Consider the following 23,451-nt stretch of genomic DNA (forward strand, 5'->3'; position numbering starts at 1 on the left):
GAAACTAGACAGGAGATGAGCAAGTGACAAGGAGTACAGGTGCAGCGGTACAATGGTGTGGAATAAGAGAACAAAATTATGTTAGGTGGAACCTGAACAGTATCAGTTAGACAAGGGCAACGGCAATTGCAAATGTCTGATCGGGAAAGCAACTTGTGAGGAAAGTCTAGTCGAGGGCATTTTCTTATATGTTTGACACGACACCCATAAGACCATAATGTTCATCACTCATGTAAAGAAAGAACGTGCTCTGTTACATGACATGGTGCCTCCCTGCCTGTTGGACATTTGGTAAATGAATGATTGTTAAACAGTTAGTATCAGTTAGTAACATACTTTTGGCCTTACAAAAAACAGCTGCCTGCAGCGATGCTTGAGAGGCACATTGATGCCAGCTTTGAAAGCTTTTGCCAAATGACAACGGGCCCAAACCCACATGTGTATCCCCTTAACTCCTTGTACGTGGTACTGCTACACTTTTCTTGTCAGGTTGCCCTAAGTGCATCTGGTACCAGAAATGCAGTCCACTTTTACCGCTCAGTTTATTCCAAACTGACCACACATCATCGACATGGCCATTCCGTCGACCCAAACAACCCACAGCATGTACACAGCACAGGCAGCCAAGAGGAGGAAAAAAGAGCACTGCTCATTAATCATCACGACTTCAGAAACAGTGATGCTCGCTGGGAAGTGGCATCCAGTGCACAAGCTGAAACAAACAAAGAGCGTGGAGACGAAAGGAAGAATCCGTCCACGTCGTCACAGCGGGGCGCGCGTCGCACGCAGCATGAGTATCCAACGGAAATTCAGATGGTAGCACCCCCGCCGCCGACACAAAAGCTCGCTTTGGAGACGGACCACGGCTCCACTTCCACAGGCAACGCTCGCAGCATCACGATGATGATCCCTGCGCTGTTTCAGCACGAAAATGATAAGACCGGAATTGTACACGCAGCACACTGATTGAGCCAGCCGTAATGCTTGGGACAGGTGCATGAAGGCTCACATGATACTGTTTCAAGATTTGAAGCGGAGATTCACAGGTTGAGATGCCCTCAGGACATAGTTAATTGGGAATGGGATAGCGATGGGTTGACGGATGATGTCTTCCTATATGTGCTGTGCGGCAGCGAGGACTTGATTAGGCCGCGGGGAGCGTGTCTTTGCCATCCGATTATAACTCTGGCGCTTCATAGTGTGAAGTGTCTTTGCTAACTATTCGGTGGATACGCAGCCATCAATCGAGCTGGGATCAAGCCACATGGTTGGGTCAAACTCAGGGTCCATGTTCTGAAATTAAATGCGGATGTCACCTTTCCTGATCAACATTCTAATTTTTGAAACGAAGACAGAAAAAAGGCCTCATCTTCCTACTTAAGAAGTACAACTGCCTCGTTAATTAGTGGAAAACTGAGCAAAATCCCTCACAAGAATCCACACAAAGCAGCATTGGCTGACCAGGCTACTCACGCCAAGACACACATCGTCAATGTTGAATATATTTGTGCTTGTAATATTGTATAACGGCTTCCCCATGGCCTATTGTCATTGGTGGGGATTTCAATCTTCTGCGGGGTGCGATAGACAAGAGTAAGACCTCAGGCTGGTAGATACGTTCAATGAGTGGGTGGCTGACCTTGACCTCATTGAGTTACCTAGGGTGGGGGCTCGTTTTACTTGGTGTAATAATCAGGATGACCCGATTAGCTGCGTGCTAGATCGTGTCTTCGTCGCCACTGACTGGGAGGCCAAATTTGCGGGATGTTCGCTAGTGGCGGAACCAAGGCTGGGCTCCGATCATTGCCCGCTTATCCTTAACTCTGGAGAAGCCCACCCACCGCACCATCAAGCGCTTCTTCTTTGAGAAGCAATGGCTCCTGCAGCCGGGCTTTGTGCAGCGGGTTTCTTCGATTTGGTTAGCGGCTAGGGATCGCCCCCCTCACCGGTATGACCCTTTATGCGATGCTATGGACATTTGGCAACATTGTGTGCGCTTGAGTCGTCGCCACCTCCGTGGTTGGGGCGCGAACGTGGGTAGCCAGCTGAAAGCTAGAAAAGAGGCCCTGATGAGTGAAGTGTCGGCCTTGGACACCAAGGCAGGTTAGTGGCCTATCGCAGGAGGAATGGGCGAGAAGGTATGCGGTGGAGGATGAAATGATATTTATCTTGACCTACGAGGAGATTTACTGGAAACAGAGGGGTCAGAAAAATTGGGTGCTCAAGGGGGACGCGAGTACCCAATTCTTTCATGCTGTGGCAAATGGAAGACACCAGAGATGTATGATCCGTGTTCTCCGAGATGGAAATAATGTTATCACTGAAGATGATGCCCTCCAAACCCATATTTATGCGTTTTACCGGGAGCTATTAGGCTCTTCTGGGGTGGGATCAGCATCTCTTCACGACTCAATCTGGGATAACGAGCGATTGGTCTCTGAAGATGATAACTCCATCCTCACTAAGCCTTTCACGCTTGATGAGATCACAGCTAACCTAAATCAGACGAGGGTGAACACGGCGCCCGGGCCTGATGGTTTCCCGGTCATCTTCTATAAGCGGTTTTGGAATATAGTGGGACCACAATTCGCTCACCTTGTGAATGAATTCACCAGTGGCCGAATAGACATTAAACGCCTAAATTATGGGGTGTTGGCTTTGATTCTGAAGATGCCGAGTGCAGACCAAATTAGGCACTTCCGCCCCCTCACGCTCATAAATGTCAGCTTCAGGCTGATTGCTAAGGGATTTGCCTCTCGCATTGCTCCGGTGGCAGACAAGATTATTGATAATCTGCAAACTGCCTTTATTAAAGGGTGGAGCATCCTGGACGGTGTAGCGGTGCTCCATGAGGTGCTTCATGAGATTAAGAATACAAAGGAAGAGATGTTCATTCTCAAGCTCGACTTTGAGAAAGCCTATGACCGGGTCCGGTAGGACTTCATTGAGGAGGTGTTACACAAGGAAAACTTTGACCCGCAATGGGTGAGCTGCAATGGGTGAGCTGGATGCGGCAAATTATGAGGGGTGGGCAAACTGCTATTAATATTAATGGCTCGATTGGCCCATATTACCGCAACGGAAGGGGACTGCGGCAGGGTGACCCGATCTCTCCCCTTCTGTTCAATATTGTGGCGGACGCGCTGGCTTCAATTCTGGACAGCGCCAAAGCTGCCGGCCACATCTGGGTGTTGCGGAAAGGGTGGTACCAGGAGGGTTGTGCCACCTTCAATATGCTGACGATACCCTCATTCTCATCAAGAACTCTGAAGAGGCGATTGCTAACCTCAAGTTTTTGCTCATGTGCTTTGAGGCCATGTCGGGACTTAAGATAAACTTTGATAAGAGTGAGGCCTTTGTCACGGGAGGTGACTTGGAGTCCCAGCTCAGAGCAGCCCATATGATGAATTGTGAGTTGGGATCTATTCCCTTCAAGTATTTGGGCATGCCCATTTCGGATCGGGCTCTGTCCATGGCTGATTTTGAGCCAATGGTGGACAAGGCGGCTAAAAAAGTGGAACCGTGGCAGGGCAAGTTACTAGCCTCGGGTGGCCGGCTAGTGCTTATTAACGATTGCCTGACAAACATTCCTATGTTTGTCATGGGTTTTTATCTTCTGCACTACGGGACCCATGAGAAACTTGACAAGATTCGATCCAGATTCTTTTGGGCTAAGGAAAATGGAAAACAACGGTACCATATGGTTAAATGGGATGCGATTGCCTCTCCCAAAGAGGTGGGTGGTTTAGGTATTATTAACTCCAGAGTTATGAATTGGTGCCTTATGACAAAGTGGGCCTGGAAAATTTTGACGGGACAAGGTGGGCTATGGCTCTCCATATTCAAGGCTAAATATCTTGAGGATGATGGGGTGACCTTCCGACCGCGGGTCCGACGGTCGCAGTTTGCAAATGATATCCGCAAGGTTCAACCTTTGCTGCGGCTTGGGACGAGATTTGTTGTGCATAACGGACAATTGATGCTATTTTGGAAAGATGTTTGGTGGGGTGAGCGATCGCTTGACCTGTCATACCCCAATCTGTTTGCAATCGTGGGACAGCAGGAGGCGCGAGTTGTGGATACATGGGTGAACGGGCGCTTCCGCCCGTCTTTCAGGAGACCCCTTGGGCCTAGCGAAGCCTTGGAATGGGAGGATCTACGGGAGGCCCTGGCCTCGGTGCGGTTATCTGCTGAGCGCGACGAGGTCCATTGGCGGTTAGAGCCATCAGGAGCCTTCTCTACCGGCCCATTGTATAAGGAAATCTTCAAAGCCCCCCCAGTCTATGATCTGCGGTCGCTTTGGAAAGCAAGAATGCCAACAAAAATTAAAATCTTCTTATGGCAGCTGGCTTGGAACCGGATTCCCAGCGGTGATTAGATCCTAAAAAGACACGGCCCGGGTGATGGCTTATGTGTTTGGTGCAGAGAAGAGGAATCTAGCGGCCACATAATCTTCCGATGCATTGTGGCTCGGATGGTGTGGAGCTCCCTTCGAGAGGCGACTGGATGTATGTGGAACCCGAGTGGTTTCGCTGAGCTATATGGGCTCATCATGGCTAGCAATGCCCAGGATCGAGAGCTAGCTTGGCTTGGCGTTGGGGCACTTGCTTGGTCTCTCTGGACTACGCAGAACAGAGCTACCATTGAGGGAATTTTCTTTAGACATCCGGCAGATGTTGTGTATAAATTGGTCATTCTTTTGCAGCTTTGGAAGGGGTTGATGAGACAACGAGACCGCCCCAGAGTGGATCGTCTCATCTCCCGTTTGAAGGCCAAGTGTGCTGATCTCCGACGTGTCGGATAGAGGGATGCAACGGCAGGCATGCCGCCCTCCTCCGACCCCAGACCGCTCTTGGAGCGGTTTCTTCCCCATTGCCCGCGACCGGCGCTGCGTCGCTGTATTGGGCCTCTGTGCCTTGTAGCCCTGCTTTTGGCTGTGATTGACTTTGTACTTTGCTGACTATTTGTACTCTAAGGGCCTCATTCTTAAGGCCGGGCAAGCGCCTCCTCTCTAAAAAAATATTGTATCACGGGCCCACCTTCTAGGTATATGTATATCTGAGGTCATGGCCCCTCTTGTACATGATATATACATGCCTACTGCACCCGATCAATGCATATCATGTTGCACAGCCTAAACCTAGTCTTCTACATGATATCAATTTTGCTCATGATCCTACCCTAACCCTAGCCGTCGCTGCCGCGCCTCCCATCGCGCCACCGCCGCCGTCGCTTCTTGCCGCCACCACACGACGCCATCGCCGCCGCTACTCTCCTAGCCGCTGCCGCTGCCCCGTGTTGCCGCCCCCTCCCTCCCCTCCATCACTTCCGCCACCTCCCTCCCTTGTATCCACCGTCGCCGCTCTCCCCTATAGCCGCCATTGTTCTGCCCTCTCCACCCCTCCCTTCCCCAAGCCGCCGCTCGTCCTGTCGCCTCCCCGCCGCCATAAACTCCCCAGGCTCCTCCATCTCCTCCGGCACCAGCCCCTTTGTAGGCCCGGATGTCACCCTCGTTCGCGATCTCAACATCCACGAGCGCGTTCCGGTGGTCTTTGATCAATCCACCGCCTCCTACTCCGCTTGGAAGAGGTACTTCTCCTTGGTGTTTCGTGAGTATTTGCTCCACGGTCACGTCGATGGCACTATGGACTCCGGCCTCATGGTGAACGATAAGGAGTGGATGATCCTCGACCCCACCATCATCCGCTGGTTCTACCTCACCATCTCCAAGGACCTCTTCCACACGGTGGTGGATGATGTCGCTTGAAACTGCGTCGGTATTTCCCCAAAGAGGAAGGGATGATGCAGTACAACTATGATAGGTATTCCCCTTAGTTATGAAACCAAGGTATCAATCCAGTAGGAGAACCAAGCAACACTATGTAAACGGTACATGCACACAAAAAACAAATACTTGCAACCCAACGCGTAAGAGGGTTATTAGTCCCACCTGGGTAACGGCGGCAGAAATTGGCAAGTTGATAGATTGGATAAATAGCTCTTGATAAAACACGAAATAAAGATGCAAAAAAGTGCAACAAAGTATTTTTGGGTTTTTGAAAATATAGATATGAAAATAAAAGCGAATAAAAATAGATCTCAATGCAAATAATAGATCAAAAAGCAAATATGATCAAGAATAGACCTGGGGGCCGTAGATTTCACTAGTGGCTTCTCTCGAGAAATAACACACGGTGGGTAAACAAATTACTGTTGGGCAATTGATAGAAGATCGAATAATTATGACGGTATCCAAGGCAATGATCAATATATAGGCATCACGTTCAAGATTAGTAGACCGACTCCTACCAGCATCTACTACTACTATTACTCCACACATCAACCGCTATCCAGCATGCATCTAGTGTATTAAGTTCATGGAGAAACGGAGTAAGAACGATGACATGATGTAGACGAGATCTATTCATGTAGGAATAGCCCCCATCTTGTTATCCTTAATAACGACGATACATGCATGTCTTGCTGCCCCTTCTGTCACTGGGAAAGAACACCGCAAGATCGAACCCATCACAAAGCACCTCTTCCCATGGCAAGAAAAATCGATCTAGTTGGCACCTCTTCCACTGGGTGTCTTCCGGTCCAGAAAAAATGTCCAAAAAGTTTCGCTGCATTTGGACTTCGTTTGGTACTGATATTCTGTGAAGTAAAATATAAGCAAAAAACAGCAACTAGCACTAGGCACTATCTCAATAGGTTAGTTCCCAAAAAATGATATATGATACATACATTTTGCATCATGCTTTTATATTGATATTTATTGCATTATGGGCTGTTATTACACATTATATCACAATACTTATGCCTTTTATCTCTTATTTTATAAGGTTTACATGAAGAGGGAGAACGTCGGCAGCTGGAATTCTAGACAGGAAAAGGAGCAAATATTAGAGACCTATTCTCCACAACTCCAAAGTGCTGAAACTTGATGGAGAATATTTTTGAAATATATAAAAAAATATTGGGCGAAGAAAGAACCATAGGGGGGCCACCAGCCAGCCACAAGGGTGGAGGGCGCGCCCCCATCCTTGTGGGCCCCCTGGCAGGCCTCCGATGCCCATCTTATGCTATATGGTGTGTTTTGACCTAGAAAAAAATCAGAAGGAAGCTTTCGGGATGAAGCGCTGCTGTCTCGAGGCGGAACCTAGGCAGAACCAATCTAGGGCTTCGACGGAGCTGTTCTGCTGGGGAAACTTCTCTCCGGGAGAGGGAAATCGAAGCCATCGTCATCACCAATGATCCATCTTCACGAGCACCATCTCCTCTCAAACCCTAGTTCATCTCTTATATGCGATCTTTGTCTCAAAACCTCAGAATGGTACATGTGGGTTGCTAGTAGTATTGATTACTCCTTGTAGTTGATGCTAGTTGGTTTATCCTGTGGAAGATTATATTTTCAGATCCTTAATGATAATTAATACTCCTCTTATCGTGATCATGAATATGCTTTTTGAGTAGTTATGTTTGTTCCTGAGGACATGTGATAAGTCTTGTTATAAGTAATCATGTGAATTTGGCATTCGTTCGATATTTTGATGAGATGTATGTTGTCTCTCCTCTAGTGGTGTTATGTGAACGTAGACTACATGACACTTCACCATGATTTGGGCCTAGGGGAAAGCATTGGGAAGTAATAAGTAGATGATGGGTTGCTAGAATGACAGAAGCTTAAACCCTAGTTTATGCGTTGCTTCATAAGGGGATGATTTGGATCCATATGTTTCATGCTATGGTTTGGTTTACCTTAATTCTTCTTTCGTAGTTGCTGATGCTTGCGAGAGGGGTTAGTCATAAGTGGGAGGCTTGTCCAAGTAAGGGCAGCACCCAAGCACCGGCCCACCCACATATCAAATTATCAAAGTAACGAGCGCGAATCATATGAGCATGATGAAAACTAACTTGACAATAATTCCCATGTGTCCTCAGGAGCGCTTTGCTTTATATAAGAGTCCATCCAGGCTTTTCCTTTGCTACAAAAAGGATTGGCCCACCTTGATGCACCTTGCTGAAAACCGCTTATCATTTCCTTCTACTCCTCGTTGGGTTCGACACTCTTACTTATCGAAAGGACTATGATAGATCCCCTATACTTGTGGGTCATCAAGAGTCTTTTCTAGCGCCGTTGCCGAGGAGTGAAGCGCTGCTACCTCTTGAGCACTGCGTTGGTTTTCCCTGAAGAGGAAGGGATGATGCAGCAAAGTAGCGTAAGTATTTCCCTCAGTTTTTGAGAACCAAGGTATCAATACAGTAGGAGGCTACACGCGAGTCCCTCGTACCTGCACAAAACAAATAAATCCTCGCAACCAACGCGTTAAGGGATTGTCAATCCCTACACGGCCACTTACGAGAGTGAGATCTGATAGATATGATAAGATAATATGTTTGGTGTTTTTATGATAAAGATGCAAAGTAAAATAAAAGCAAAGTAAAAGAAAAATGAAATAACTAAGTATTGGTAGATTAATATGATGAAGATAGACCCGGGGGCCATAGGTTTCACTAGTGGCTTCTCTCGAGAGCATAAGTATTCTATGGTGGGTGAACAAATTACTGTTGAGCAATTGACAAAATTGAGCATAGTTATGAGAATATATAGGTATGATCATGTATATAGGCATCACGTCTGAGACAAGTAGACCGACTCCTGCCTGCATCTACTACTATTAATTCACTCATCGACCGCTATCCAGCATGCATCTAGAGTATTAAGTTAATGAAAACAGAGTAACGCCTTAAGCAAGATGACATGATGTAGAGGGATAAACTCACGCAATATGATGAAAACCCCATCTTGTTATCCTCGATGGCAACAATACAATACGTGCCTTGCTGCCCCTACTGTCACTGGGAAAGGACACCGCAAGATTGAACCCAAAGCTAAGCACTTCTCCCATTGCAAGAAAGATCAATCTAGTAGGCCAAACCAAACTGATAATTCGAAGAGACTTGCAAAGATAACCAATCATACATAAAAGAATTTAGAGAAGATTCAAATATTGTTCATAGATAGACTTGATCATAAACCCACAATTCATCTGTCTCAACAAACACACCGCAAAAAGAAGATTACATCGAATAGATCTCCACAAGAGAGGGGGAGATTGTATTGAGATCCAAAAAGAGAGAAGAAGCCATCTAGCTACTAACTATGGACTCGTAGGTCTGAGGTAAACTACTCACACTTCATCGGAGGGGTTATGGTGTTAATGTAGAAGCCCTCCGTGATTGATGCCCCCTCCGGCGGAGCTCCAGAACAGGCCCCAAGATGGGATCTCGTGGATACAGAAAGTTGCGGCGGTGGAATTAGGGTTTTGGCTCCGTATATGATCGTTTGGGGGTACGTAGGTATATATAGGAGGAAAGAGTACGTCGGTGGAGCAACAGGGGCCCCACGAGGGTGGAGGGCGCGTCGGGGGGGGGGGGGGTAGGCGCGCCCCCTACCTCGTGGCCTCCTTTTTTTTGTCTTGACATAGGGTCCAAGTCTCCTGGGTCTTGTTCGTTGAGAAAATCACGTTCCAGAAGGTTTCATTCCGTTTGGACTCTGTTTGATATTCCTTTTCTTCGAAACCCTGAAATAGGCAAAAACCATCAATTCTGGGCTGGGCCTCCGGTTAATAGGTTAATCCCAAAAATAATATAAAAGTTGATAATAAAGCCCAATAATGTCCAAAATAGTAGATAATATAGCATGGAGCAATCAAAAATTATAGATACGTTGGGGACGTATCAAGCATCCCCAAGCTTAATTCCTACTCGCCCTTGAGTAGGTAAATGATAAAAACAGAATTTTTGATGCGGAGTGCTACTTGGCATAATTTTGATGTAATTCTTCTTAATTGTGTCATGAATATTCAGATCCCAAAGATTCAAGACAAAAGTTCATATTGACATGAAAATAATAATACTTCAAGCATACTAACTAAGCAATTATGTCTTCTCAAAATAACATGTCCAAAGAAAGTTCATCCCTACAAAATCATATAGGTAAGTCATGCTCCATTTTCGTCACACAAGAATGCTCTCATCATGCACAACCCCGATGACAAGCCAAGCAATTGTTTCATACTTTAGTAATCTCAAACCTATAAACTTTCACGCAATATATGAGCGCGAGCCATGGACATAACACCATGGGTGGAATAGAATATAATAGGGGGGTTATGTGGAGAAGACAAAAAAGGAGAAAGTCTCACATCAACGAGGCTAATCAATGGGATATGGAGATGCCCATCGATTGATGTTAATGCAAGGAGTAGGGATTGCCATGCAACGGATGCACTAGAGCTATAAATGTATGAAAGCTCAACAAAAGAAACTAAGTGGGTGTGCATCCAACTTGCTTGCTCACGAAGACCTAGGGCACTTGAGGAGGCCCATTGTTGGAATATACAAGCCAAGTTCTATAATGAAGAATTCCCACCAGTATATGAAAGTGACAAAACAAGAGACTCTCTATCATGAAGATTACAGTGCTACTTTGAAGCACAAGTGTGGCAAAGGATAGTAATATTGTCCCTTCTCTCTTTTTCTCTTATTTTTTATTTTTATTTGGACTTTCTCTTTTTTATATGGCCTTTCTCTCTTTTTTATAATTCCTCACTTGGGACAATGCTCTAGAAAATGATGATCATCACACTTCTATTTATTTACAACTCAATGAATACAACTCGATACTAGAACAAAAGATGACTCTATATGAATGCCTCCGGTGGTGTACCGGGATATGCAATGGACCAAGAGTGACATGTATGAAAGAATTATGAACGGTGGCTTTGCCACAAATACTATGTCAACTACATGATCATGCTAAGCAATATGACAATGATGAATGTGTCATGATAAACGGAATGGTGGAAAGTTGCATGGCAATATATCTCGGAATGGCTATGGAAATGCCATAATAGGTAGGTATGGTGGCTGTTTTGAGGAAGATATAAGGTGGTTTATGTGTGAAAGAGCATATCATATCACGGGGTTTGGATGCACCGGTGAAGTTTGCGCCAACTCTCAATGTGAGAAAGGGCAATGCACGGTACCGAAGAGGCTAGCAAGGATGGAAGGGTGAGAGTGCGTATAATCCATGGACTCAACATTAGTCATAAAGAACTCACATACTTATTGCAAAAATCTACAAGTCATCAAAAACCTCGGTACTACGCGCATGCTCCTAGGGGGATAGATTGGTAGGAAAAGACCATCGCTCGTCCCCGACCGCCACTCATAAGGAAGACAATCAAATAACACCTCATGTTTCAAATTTGTTACATAACGTTTACCATACGTGCATGCTACGGGACTTGCAAACTTCAACACAAGTATTTCTCAATTTCACAACTACTCAACTAGCACGACTTTGATATTATTACCTCCATATCTCAAAACAATCATCAAGCATCCAACTTCTCTTAGTATTCAAAACACTCATAAGAAAATTTTACTAATCTTGAATACCTAGCATATTAGGATTTTAAGCAAATTACCATGCTATTTAAGACTCTCAAAATAATCTAAGTGAAGCATGAGAGATCAATAGTTTCTATAAAACAAATCCACCACCGTGCTCTAAAAGATATAAGTGAAGTACTAGAGCAAAACTATATAACTCAAAAGATATAAGCGAAGCACATAGAGTATTCTAACAAATTCCAAATCATGTATGGCTCTCTCAAAAGGTGTGTACAGCAAGGATGATTGTGGTAAACTAAAAAGCAAAGACTCAAATCATACAAGACGCTCCAAGCAAAACACATATCATGTGGTGAATAAAAATATAGCTCCAAGTAAAGTTACCGATAGAAGTAGACGAAAGAGGGGATGCCTTCCGGGGCATCCCCAAGCTTTGGCTTTTAGGTGTCCTTAGATTATCTTGGGGGTGCCATGGGCATCCCCAAGCTTAGGCTCTTGCCACTCCTTGTTCCATAATCCATCAAATCTTTACCCAAAACTTGAAAACTTCACAACACAAAACTCAAAGTAGAAAATCTCGTGAGCTCCGTTAGCGAAAGAAAACAAAAGACCACTTCAAGGTACTGTAATGAACTCATTCTTTATTTATATTGGTGTTAAACCTACTGTATTCCAACTTCTCTATGGTTTATAAACTATTTTACTAGCCATAGATTCATCAAAATAAGCAAACAACACACGAAAAACAGAATCTGTCAAAAACAGAACAGTCTGTAGTAATCTGTAGCTAGCGCAAGATCTGGAACCCCAAAAATTCTAAAATAAATTCTGGACGTGAGGAATTTATCTATTAATCATCTTCAAAAATAATTAACTAAATATCACTTTCCAAATAAAAATTACATCAGTTCTCGTGAGCGCTAAAGTTTCTGTTTTTTACAGCAAGTTTAACAAGACTTTCCCCAAGTCTTCCCAACGGTTCTACTTGGCACAAACACTAATTAAACACAGAAAACACAACCAAAAAAGAGGCTAGATAAATTATTTATTACTAAACAGGATAAAAAATCAAGGAATAAAAATAAAATTGGGTTGCCTCCCAACAAGCGCTATCATTTAACGCCCCTAGCTAGGCATAACAAGCAAGGATAGATCTAGGTATTGCCATCTTTGGTAGACAATTCTTGCATGAGGCATCAACCATATTTAGGAATTTATTTATTTTTATTAATTATAAAACTTTTAGGCACAAGATCGAAAAATTCATTTGTAACAAATGGTTCCTTAATGATAGCAAAAAGATTGGGATGAATACTTATAGATTTGAGATCCGCAGTTTCCTTACTAGAGGATTCACCCTTATTTTTAGGAACATACATAAGTTTGGCAATTTTAGTGGGAGGACTTGGAGTATTCTTTACGGAAGAAAAAGCAGTTCCCAAGTTGGTAATAATATCCTCAAGTTTATCGATTCTAGTGGAATCGTGTTTTATTTTCTCATTAACTATGGGTTCCTTCTCTTTAATATCTTTCAAAGTGACACCTACTTTAGATCCATATTGAGAGATTCGGTTGTGGATCTTTTTATCCAAATTTTCAATTAACTCTACGGTAGCAACCTTATTTTCAATAATTTGAAGCCTTTGCATTACATGCTCCAAAGTTAATACAGTTCCATTAACCAAAAGAGGGGGTGAGCCAAACAATTCTATAATAGCATTATAAGAATCAAAAGTGTGGCTACCCAAGAAATTCCCTCCAGTAATAGTATCAAGGACATATCTGTGCCAAGGAGTAACGCCTACATAAAAATTGCGAAGAAGAACGGAAGTAGATTGCTTCCTGGTAGATCTATTTTGAGCATTGCAAATTCTATACCGAGCGTCTTTTAGACTTTCCCCCTCCCTTTGCTTAAAATTTAGAATTTCATTCTCGGGAGACAACAGAGAAGATAAGGGGCTAGCCATAACGACAAGCAAACGAACTAACGCACAAGCAAACAAAAAGCAAGCAGGCAAAAAGAGGCAAATAGGAAAGAGAAGGAGGATAGAGAGAGAGGGCGAATAAAACGACAAGGGTGAAGTGTGGGAGAGGAAAACGAGAGGCAAATGGCAAATAATGTAATGCGGGAGATAAGGGTATGTGATGGGTACTTGGTATATTGACTTTTGTGTAGACCTCCCCGGCAACGGCGCCAGGAATCCTTCTTGCTACCTCTTGAGCACTGCGTTGGTTTTCCCCGAAGAGGAAGGCATGATGCAGCAAAGTAGCATAAGTATTTCCCTCAGTTTTTGAGAACCAAGGTATCAATCCAGTAGGAGGCTACGCGCGAGTCCCTCGTACCTGCACACAAAAAATAAATCCTCGCAACCAACGCGTTAAGGGGTTGTCAATCCCTACACGGCCACTTACGAGAGTGAGATCTGATAGATATGATAAGATAATATTTTTGTGTTTTTATGATAAAGATGCAAAGTAAAATAAAAGCAAAAGGAAATAACTAAGTATTGGTAGATTAATATGATGAAGATAGACCCGAGGGCCATAGGTTTCACTAGTGGCTTCTCTCGAGAGCATAAGTATTCTACGGTGGGTGAACAAATTACTGTTGAGCAATTGACAGAATTGAGCATAGTTATGAGAATATCTAGGTATGATCATGTATATAGGCATCACGTCCGAGACAAGTAGACCGACTCCTGCCTGCATCTACTACTATTACTCCACTCATCGACCGCTATCCAGCATGCATCTAGAGTATTAAGTTAATGAAAACAGAGTAACGCCTTAAGCAAGATGACGTGATGTAGAGGGATAAACTCATGCAATATGATGAAAACCCCATCTTGTTATCCTCGATGGCAACAATACAATACGTGCCTTGCTGCCCCTACTGTCACTGGGAAAGGACACCGCAAGATTGAACCCAAAGCTAAGCACTTCTCCCATTGCAAGAAAGATCAATCTAGTAGGCCAAACCAAACTGATAATTCGAAGAGACTTGCAAAGATAACCAATCATACATAAAAGAATTCAGAGAAGATTCAAATATTGTTCATAGATAGACTTGATCATAAACCCACAATTCATCGGTCTCAACAAACACACCGCAAAAAGAAGATTACATCGAATAGATCTCCACAAGAGAGGGGGAGAACATTGTATTGAGATCCAAAAAGAGAGAAGAAGCCATCTAGCTACTAACTATGGACCCGTAGGTCTGAGGTAAACTACTCACACTTCATCGGAGGGGCTATGGTGTTGATGTAGAAGCCCTCCGTGATCGATGCCCCCTCCGGCGGAGCTCCGGAACAGGCCCCAAGATGGGATCTCGTGGATACAGAAAGTTGCGGCGGTGGAATTAGGGTTTTGGCTCCGTATCTGATCGTTTGGGGGCACGTAGGTATATATAGGAGGAAGGAGTACGTAGGTGGAGCAACAGGGGGCCCACGAGGGTGGAGGGCGCGCCTGGGGGGGGGGGGTAGGCGCGCCCCCTACCTCGTGGCCTCCTCTTTTGTGTCTTGACGTAGGGTCCAAGTCTCCTGGGTCTTGTTCGTTGAGAAAATCACGTTCCCGAAGGTTTCATTCCGATTGGACTTCGTTTGATATTCCTTTTCTTCGAAACCCTGAAATAGGCAAAAACAGCAATTCTGGGCTGGGCCTCTGGTTAATAGGTTAGTCCCAAAAATAATATAAAAGTGGATAATAAAGTCCAATAATGTCCAAAACAGTAGATAATATAGCATGGAGCAATCAAAAATTATAGATACGTTGGAGACGTATCAAGCGCCTTTGGTAAGGAAACATTTATATAGTGTGCTAAAATTTACTGCCAGTCACTTTTTACTATGGAAAATAATCCTTTGAGGGGCTTGTTTGGGGTATATTCACCTCGACCGGTAGAACAAAGAGTTTCTCCTCAACCTACTGCACCTACTGAAAATATTTATTATGAAATTCCTTCGGGTATGATAGAGAAACTGCTTGCTAATCCTTATGCAGCAGATGGAACATTACATCCCGATATGCACCTAATCTATGTGGATGAAGTTTGTGGATTATTTAAGCTTGCAGGTATGCCAGAGGATGTTGTCAAGCAGAAGGTATTCCCTTATCTTTGAAGGGAAAGGCATTGACGTGGTATAGGTATGTGATGATATTGGATCATGGAACTACAACCGATTGAAATTGGAATTTTATCAGTAGTTTTATCCTATGCATCTGGTTCATCGTGATCGAAATTATATATATAATTTTTGGCCTCGTGAAGGATAAAGTATCGCTCAATCTTGGGGGTGGCTTAATTCAATGTTATATTCATGCCCCAATCATGATCTCTCAAGAGAAATTATCATTCAAAATTTTTATGCTCGGCTTTCTCATAATGATCGATCCATGCTCGATACTTCTTGTACTAGTTCTTTTATGAAGAAGGATATTGAATTCAAATGGGATTTATTGGAAAGAATTAAACGCAACTCTGAAGATTGGGAGCTCGATGAAGGTAAGGATTCAGGTATAAACCTTAAGTTTGATTGTGATAAATCTTTTATGGATACCGATGCTTTTCATGATTTTAGCACTAAATATGGACTTGACTCTGAGATAGTAGCTTCTTTCTGTGAATCATTTGCTACTCATTTTGATCTCCCTAAGGAGAAGTGGTTTATATATAATCCTCCCATCGAAGTGAAATTAATAGAACCTATTAAAGTTGAAGAAGAAACTATTACTTATAATGTTGATCCTATTGTTCCTACTGCTTATATTGAGAACCACCTTTTCCTGTTAGAATAAAGGATCATGCTAAGCTTCAAATGTGGTTCTTAAGAGTTATACTAGAACGCCTACACCCATGAGCAAATTAAAATTGAACATAGTATTTCTATGGTTAAAGATCTCTTGGTTGATAATATAGAAGGGCATGTTATTTATTTTTATGATGAAGCTGCTAGAATTGCTAACCCTGATATTAAAGATAAACATAGACCTATTGTTGGCATGCCTGTTTGTAGCAACCGATCCCAATGGATCGTAGTCTCTGTGCTTAAGTGTCATCCCTGGATCGGTATGCTGACACACATAGTACTCGAGGATTTATAACAAAGGTAAATTACATGTATAAAGTAACATAAATGCCATTACCTCAATCCATATAGCGGAAGAAACAACAAAGCTATGGAGTCCCAACAACACCAACAACAAAGTTGAGTGCAGACATCGTAACCCTAACATATCACTTACTCGTCATAAGATTCCTGCAACATGAAACTTGCAGCCATATAGGCCAGTACATTGAATGTACTGGCAATTCCACACCATAGAATAATAATGAGAATTGTCTATCTCTATATGCATATTTGGCTAGTGGAGGCTCTAAGTTTAATTTTGCATAAAGCTAATTTTTCCTACAACAAATGAATAAAATTTTATTTTACTACCAAGTTTATGCCAACATTGAGAAGGTTTCCCCAACTCAATCCCAAAATCACCCAAATCATTAATAACCCAACAATTTCATTAAATAGAGTGATTAGATCAACCAATAATTCAAATACTAGATACTCAAAATGTCCATAACCAGGGACACGACAAATCATGATTTGTTTATACACTCTGTAGAGGTTTGCGCACTTTTCCCCGCAAGACTCGATCTCCTCCACTAAATTTCTCGCACTGCCTGATGTTTGAGAACCGGATGATTGAGACATAGCCTTTCTGAAGAGGCCCCCTTAATCGATAGATAGGCTGGTACACCTACAATTCCCCTACATCTGCTAGCCCATCATGGAAAGGTTTCCCACAACTTACTCAACTATGCTAGAGCCCATAATGGCTTGTGGCTGCACATGGAAGTTTCTAGGCATGAAATATCATATGATCCCTTTGAGCCTAGGTGGCATTCCATAGGATGATCAGACGGATACCCCGGGATCTCCTAGGACAACACTGGATTCCCCAGGTGCCCACATCCAATCCACCTAGATGTGTATTAAAGTAGCCACCTTAAGTTTCCCTTAGTTATTATCTCTCACAACTTACATGATTCTCACATACCAATCCCCGTCTACGAGCATGGCTAAGCAATATGAGCATAACGTATATTCCCGGGGTGATCAAAGGTAATAGGTTCCTACCTCATGAACTACATAGCAACAACAACATGTTCCCAATCCTACTCATGCAATATTTGAGGGTGAACCAATGCAAGTAAAACTGGGTATAGGAAGAGTATGATCAAAGTGTGAACTTGCCTTGTACTGTTGATGAAGATTCTTCGCACTCAAATTCCTGATAGTTCTACTCGTCACACTCTGATCAATCTATCGTGAGAATGCAATTATAACCACACATAAGCAATCACTCAAAAGATCCAAAAGAACAAAGAAAATACTTTGAAAAACTTCAAAACCATCAAAAAAGTTTCTGAACAGAAACATATTTTTTAACAGTAGCAAAATTATGTGATTTTGATCTTACCAGAAAGTACATGTCAAGAGCTTCGATTTTAAAAAAGAATCAATTAAATCAGAGTTATAAAACTCAAGTTATAGGCAAAGCAAGTTTTAATTTGAATCCAATCTACTTCAAATTTTTAAAATTTCAAAAGTTGATTTAATAAGTTCTCTGGATAGATGAGATCAAGACGAAGAATTTGGTGTTGGTTTCGTCAAATTTGGACAAATGGGTAAAAAAGTTGTGAGGGTTTGAAAATCAAGGACTAATTCGTAAGAAAACTATTTACATCTAGGTCCCTGGCTACGTAACAGAAAAGTAACAGACGAACGTTCACTACAGAGACCTAAGCGATGAACACGTTCACTACAGAAGCTAACCTAGCGAACGTTCGCTAATTAGAGGTTAACGGTTAGAAAAATAATAATAAAAAACTAACCGATCTAATCTAGCCCTAGATCTTCGATCGGACGGACGAGGAGCAGTGGTGGCTTACCACGACGGCAAACGGCGTCGGTGGCGAGGAAGACGGCGGCGACGGCTCAACTGTGGGCGATGCGGCGGCTCTGGGGCTCGGCGACGCTGGCGGAGTAGATGGGGAGGCGCGACTCGACAAGGCGAAGGTGATGGCAGCGGCGGCAATCGAGGGCGAAGCGGGCGGCGGCTGCGAGATGCGGGGCGTCGGCTTCGACTTGGGAGGAGAGAAAAGAGGCCGGGGCGGCGGTATTTAAAAGGGGAAGGGGAGGCGGCTTGGAGGAGAGGCAAAGGCGAGGTAGTGGAGAGGCCGACTCGGCCACGATGACGGCGATGGCGTACGGGCAGCGAAGACCTACGCCCGGTCAGGGGCGACGCGGCGCTAGGCTGGCTGGCTAGCTGGGCCGGCCCATTTCGACGGAGAAGTTTTTTTAACTCAGACAACAAAAATAAAAACAAATAAAATAAAAATATAATATAGGCATATTATATATCAAAATTTTCAGAAAAAGATTTTCTAAAACATGAACTATTTTTCAAGGGCAAATAAATTCAATGAAAATTTAAATAAAGCAAGCAGTACTACTGGCCCAATTAAAAACCAACTAAGAGTATTTTAAAATACCAAAATAATTTCAAACTCATTTCCCCCAATTTTCTACTGTAGGGAATCATTTTACCCTATTTTCCATATATTTTATTTTTGGAGAAAAATAATTTGAATAAAAACCAAATAACTCCATATTGAAAGTGGGTTTCAAAATAACTTCAAAGGGACTTTAAATTTGATTATTTTAAACTTCCAACTCATATTTCATAGAATTTTGAAGAAGTCATTTTATCTTCTCTCATGAAAATCATTGAGTTGCATAAAGTTTCCGAATTTGAAATATTTTCAAATGGAATTCAAACCTTTTCAAAAACCCTTTTTCATTTAATTAAATGTAAGAAGTCATATCATCTTCTCTCTAGGGTTTTGTGATGAAATGAAATTTGAATTCATGGAGATCATAAATGCAAGGTGAAAGTTTGGGAAAGTCATTTCATTTGCTCTCATTCAACTTTCAAAAAGTTTCAAATTTCACTCAATTTCACACAACCAACTGCTACCTCTTGAGCACCGCGTTGTTTTTCCCTTGAAGAGGAAAGGGTGATGCAGCAAAGTAGCATAAGTATTTCTCTCAGTTTTTGAGAACCAAGGTATCAATCCAGTAGGAGACTACACGCAAGTCCCTCGTACCTACACAAACAAATAAGAACCTCGCAACCAACGCGATAAAGGGGTTGTCAATCCCTTCATGGTCACTTACGAGAGTGAGATCTAATAGAGATAATAAGATAAATATTTTTGGTATTTTCATGATATAGATTGAAAGTAAAGATTGCAAAGTAAATTGGAAACTTATATGATAAAGATAGACCCGGGGGCCGTAGGTTTCACTAGTGGCTTCTCTCAAGATAGCATAAGTATTACGGTGGGTGAACAAATTGCTGTCGACCAATTGATAGAAAAGTGCATAATTATGACAATATCTAGGCATGATCATGTATATAGACATCACGTCCGCAACAAGTAGACCGAAACGATTCTGCATCTACTACTATTACTCCACACATCGACTGCTATCCAGCATGCATCTAGAGTATTAAGTTCATAAGAGCAGAGTAACACATTAGGCAAGATGACATGATGTAGAGGGATAAACTCAAGCAATATGATATAAACCCCATCTTTTATCCTCGATGGCAACAATACAATACGTGCCTTGCTGCCCTTGCTGTCACTAGGAAAGGACACCGCAAGATTGAACCCAAAGCTAAGCACTGCTCCCATTGCAAGATAGATCAATCTAGTAGGCCAAACCAAACTGATAATTCGAAGAGACTTGCAAAGATGACCAATCATACATAAAAGATTTCAGAGAAGAATCAAATATTGTTCATAGATAACCTTGATCATAAACCCACAATTCATCGGATCTCGACAAACACACCACAAAAAGAGTTACATCGAATAGATCTCCAAGAAGATCGAGGGGAACATTGTATTGAAATCCAAAGAGAGAGAAGAAGCCATCTAGCTAATAACTATGGACCCAAAGGTCTGTGGTAAACTACTCACACATCATCGAAGAGGCTATGGTGTTGATGTAGAAACCCTCCATGATCGATTCCCCCTCCGGCAGAGCTCCGGAAAAGGTCCCAAGATGGGATCTCTTGGGTACAGAAGGTTGCGGCGGTGGAAATAGGGTTTCGTGGTGCCCCTGGATGTTTTTGGGGTATATGGATATATATAGGAGGAAGAAGTAGGTCGGTGGAGCTGCGAGGGACCCATGAGGGTGGGGGCGCGCCTAGGGGGCAGGCGCGCCTCCCTGCCTTGTGGCCGCCTCGCTTCTTTCTTGACGTCTACTCCAAGTCCCCTGGATCACGTTTGTTCAAAAAATAACTCTCCCGAAGGTTTCATTCCGTTTGGATTCCGTTTGATATTCCTTTTCTGTGAAACACTGAAATAGGCAAAAAAACAGCAATTTGCACTGGGCCTTGGGTTAGTAGGTTAGTCACAAAAATAATATAAAAGTGTATAATAAAGCCCATTAAACATCCAAAACAGATAATATAATAGCATGGAACAATAAAAAAATTATCGATACATTGGAGACGTATCAGCAACCACACCACAATCAAACAATCAATCAAAACTATTTATTTAATATAACATTCCAAAATTTAGAATTTTGGGATGTTACATGATACGTCTCCAATGTATCTATAATTTTTGATTGCTCCATGCTATATTATCTACTATTTTGAATGTTTATGGGCTTTATTATACACTTTTATATCATTTTTGGGACTAACCTATTACCTAGAGCCCAGTGACAATTTCTGTTTTTACCCTGTTTTAGGGTTTCGAAGAAAAGGAAAACCAAACGGAGTCCAATTGACCTGCAACTTCATGGAACTCATTTTTGGAAGGAAAGAAGCCCAGAAGACTTGGAGTGCACGTCAGGGGATCTACGAGGAGGTCACGAGGCAGGGGGGGCGTGGCCTCCACCCTCGTGAGCCCCTTGTGGCCCCCCTGACGTACTTCTTCCGCCTATATATCTCCATATACCCTGAAAACATCCGTGAGCACAATAGATTGGGAGTTCCGCCGCCAGAAGCCTCCGTAGCCACCGAAAGCCAATCTAGACCCGTTCCGGCACCCTGCCGGAGGGGGCAATCCTTCTCCGGTGGCCATCTTCATCATCCCGGTGCTCTCCATGACGAGGAGGGAGTAGTTCTCCCTCGGGGCTGAGAGTATGTACTAGTAGCTATGTGTTTGATCTCTCTATCTCTCTCGTGTTCTTGAGATGATACGATCTTGATGTATCGCCAGCTTTGCTATTATATTTGGATCCTATGATGTTTCTTCCCCCCTCTACTCTCTTGTAATGAATTGAGTTTCCCCTTTGGAGTTATCTTATCGGGTTGAGTCTTTAAAGATTTGAGAACACTTGATGTATGTCTTGCGAGGGATACCTGTGGTGACAATGGGGTATTCTATGATCCACTTGATGTATGTTTTGGTGATCAACTTGCGGGTTCCGTGACCTTGGGAACCTATGCATAGGGGTTGGCACACGTTTTCGTCGTGATTTTCCGGTAGAAACTTTGGGGCACTCTTTGAGGTTCTATGTGTTGGTTGAATAGATGAATCTGAGATTGTGTGATGCATATCATATAATCATACCCACGGATACTTGAGGTGACATTGGAGTATCTAGGTGACATTAGGGTTTTGATTGATTTGTGTCTTAAGGTGTTATTCTAGTACGAACTCTAGGGCTGTTTGTGACACTTATAGGAATAACCCAATGGATTGATTGGAAAGAATAACTTTGAGGTGGTTTCGTACCCTACCATAATCTCTTCGTTCATTCTCCGCTATTAGTGACTTTGGAGTGACTCTTTGTTGCATGTTGAGGGATAGTTATGTGATCCATTTATGTTAGTATTGTTGAGGGAACTTACACTAGCGAAAGTATGAACCCTAGGCCTTATTTCCTAGCATTGCAGTACTGTTTGTGCTCACTTTTATCATTAGTTACCTTGCTGTTTTTATTATTTCAGATTACAAATACCTTTATCTACTATCCATATACCACTTGTTTCACCATCTCTTCGCTGAACTAGTGCACCTATACAATTTACCTTTGTATTGGGTGTGTTGGGGACACAAGAGACTCTTTGTTATTTGGTTGCAGGGTTGCTTGAGAGAGACCATCTTCATCCTATGCCTCCTACGGATTGATAAACCTTAGGTCATCCACTTGAGGGAAATTTGCTACTGTCCTACAAACCTCTGCACTTGGAGGCCCAACAACGTCTACAAGAAGAAGGTTGTGTAGTATACATCAAGCCCTTTTTCTGGCGCCGTTGCCGGGGAGGTTAGCACTTGAAGGTATGATGTAGGGTAGAACCCTAATCGCCCGATCTTTCACGAAAGGAGCGGATCCCGCAAAGAACACGAGGAACACGAGGGGAAAACGAGGGGAATCACGAGGGGAAACATGAGAGAAACACTAAAACCAACAAGAATGATCACACATGCGCTAGATCCATTAACACAAAGGAAGATACAAGATCCAAAGTCAACAACGAACGATACAAGAGGTAACCGGTTCTTCTCCGTGAGGAGGTCTTGAATCCACAAGGGGATCTTCCCGTGAGGGGTCTTGAATCCAAGGTGGATCTTCTCCGTAGAGGCCGCGGTCTCTCTCGTGGAGTAGATCCGATATGGATAGCGAAGCTCTATCTCTCCAATGAGCTAAACCAACGCTGACCCTAACTAGGAGGAGGTGGGGGAGTATATATAGTGCTAGCCCACGAAGGGGTAAGTGACAGGGGGGATACATGGGCCCCTTGGCCCGATCTCTGCGCACAGGCAGGTGCTGGATGTCCGGGCTGGGGGCCGAATGTCCGGCGGCTCATGAAGAGCCGGATGTCCGGGCCTCTGGCCGGATGTCCGGGCTGGAGTTGCCCGATTCTTCTGCTCTCTGGTTAGCATGCTCCAGATTTCCGGGCGAAGGGGCCGGATGTCCGGGGCTTCGGGAG

The sequence above is a fragment of the Triticum aestivum genome, chromosome 7A, assembly GCF_018294505.1.
Source record: "Triticum aestivum cultivar Chinese Spring chromosome 7A, IWGSC CS RefSeq v2.1, whole genome shotgun sequence".
Taxonomy (NCBI): domain Eukaryota; kingdom Viridiplantae; phylum Streptophyta; class Magnoliopsida; order Poales; family Poaceae; genus Triticum; species Triticum aestivum.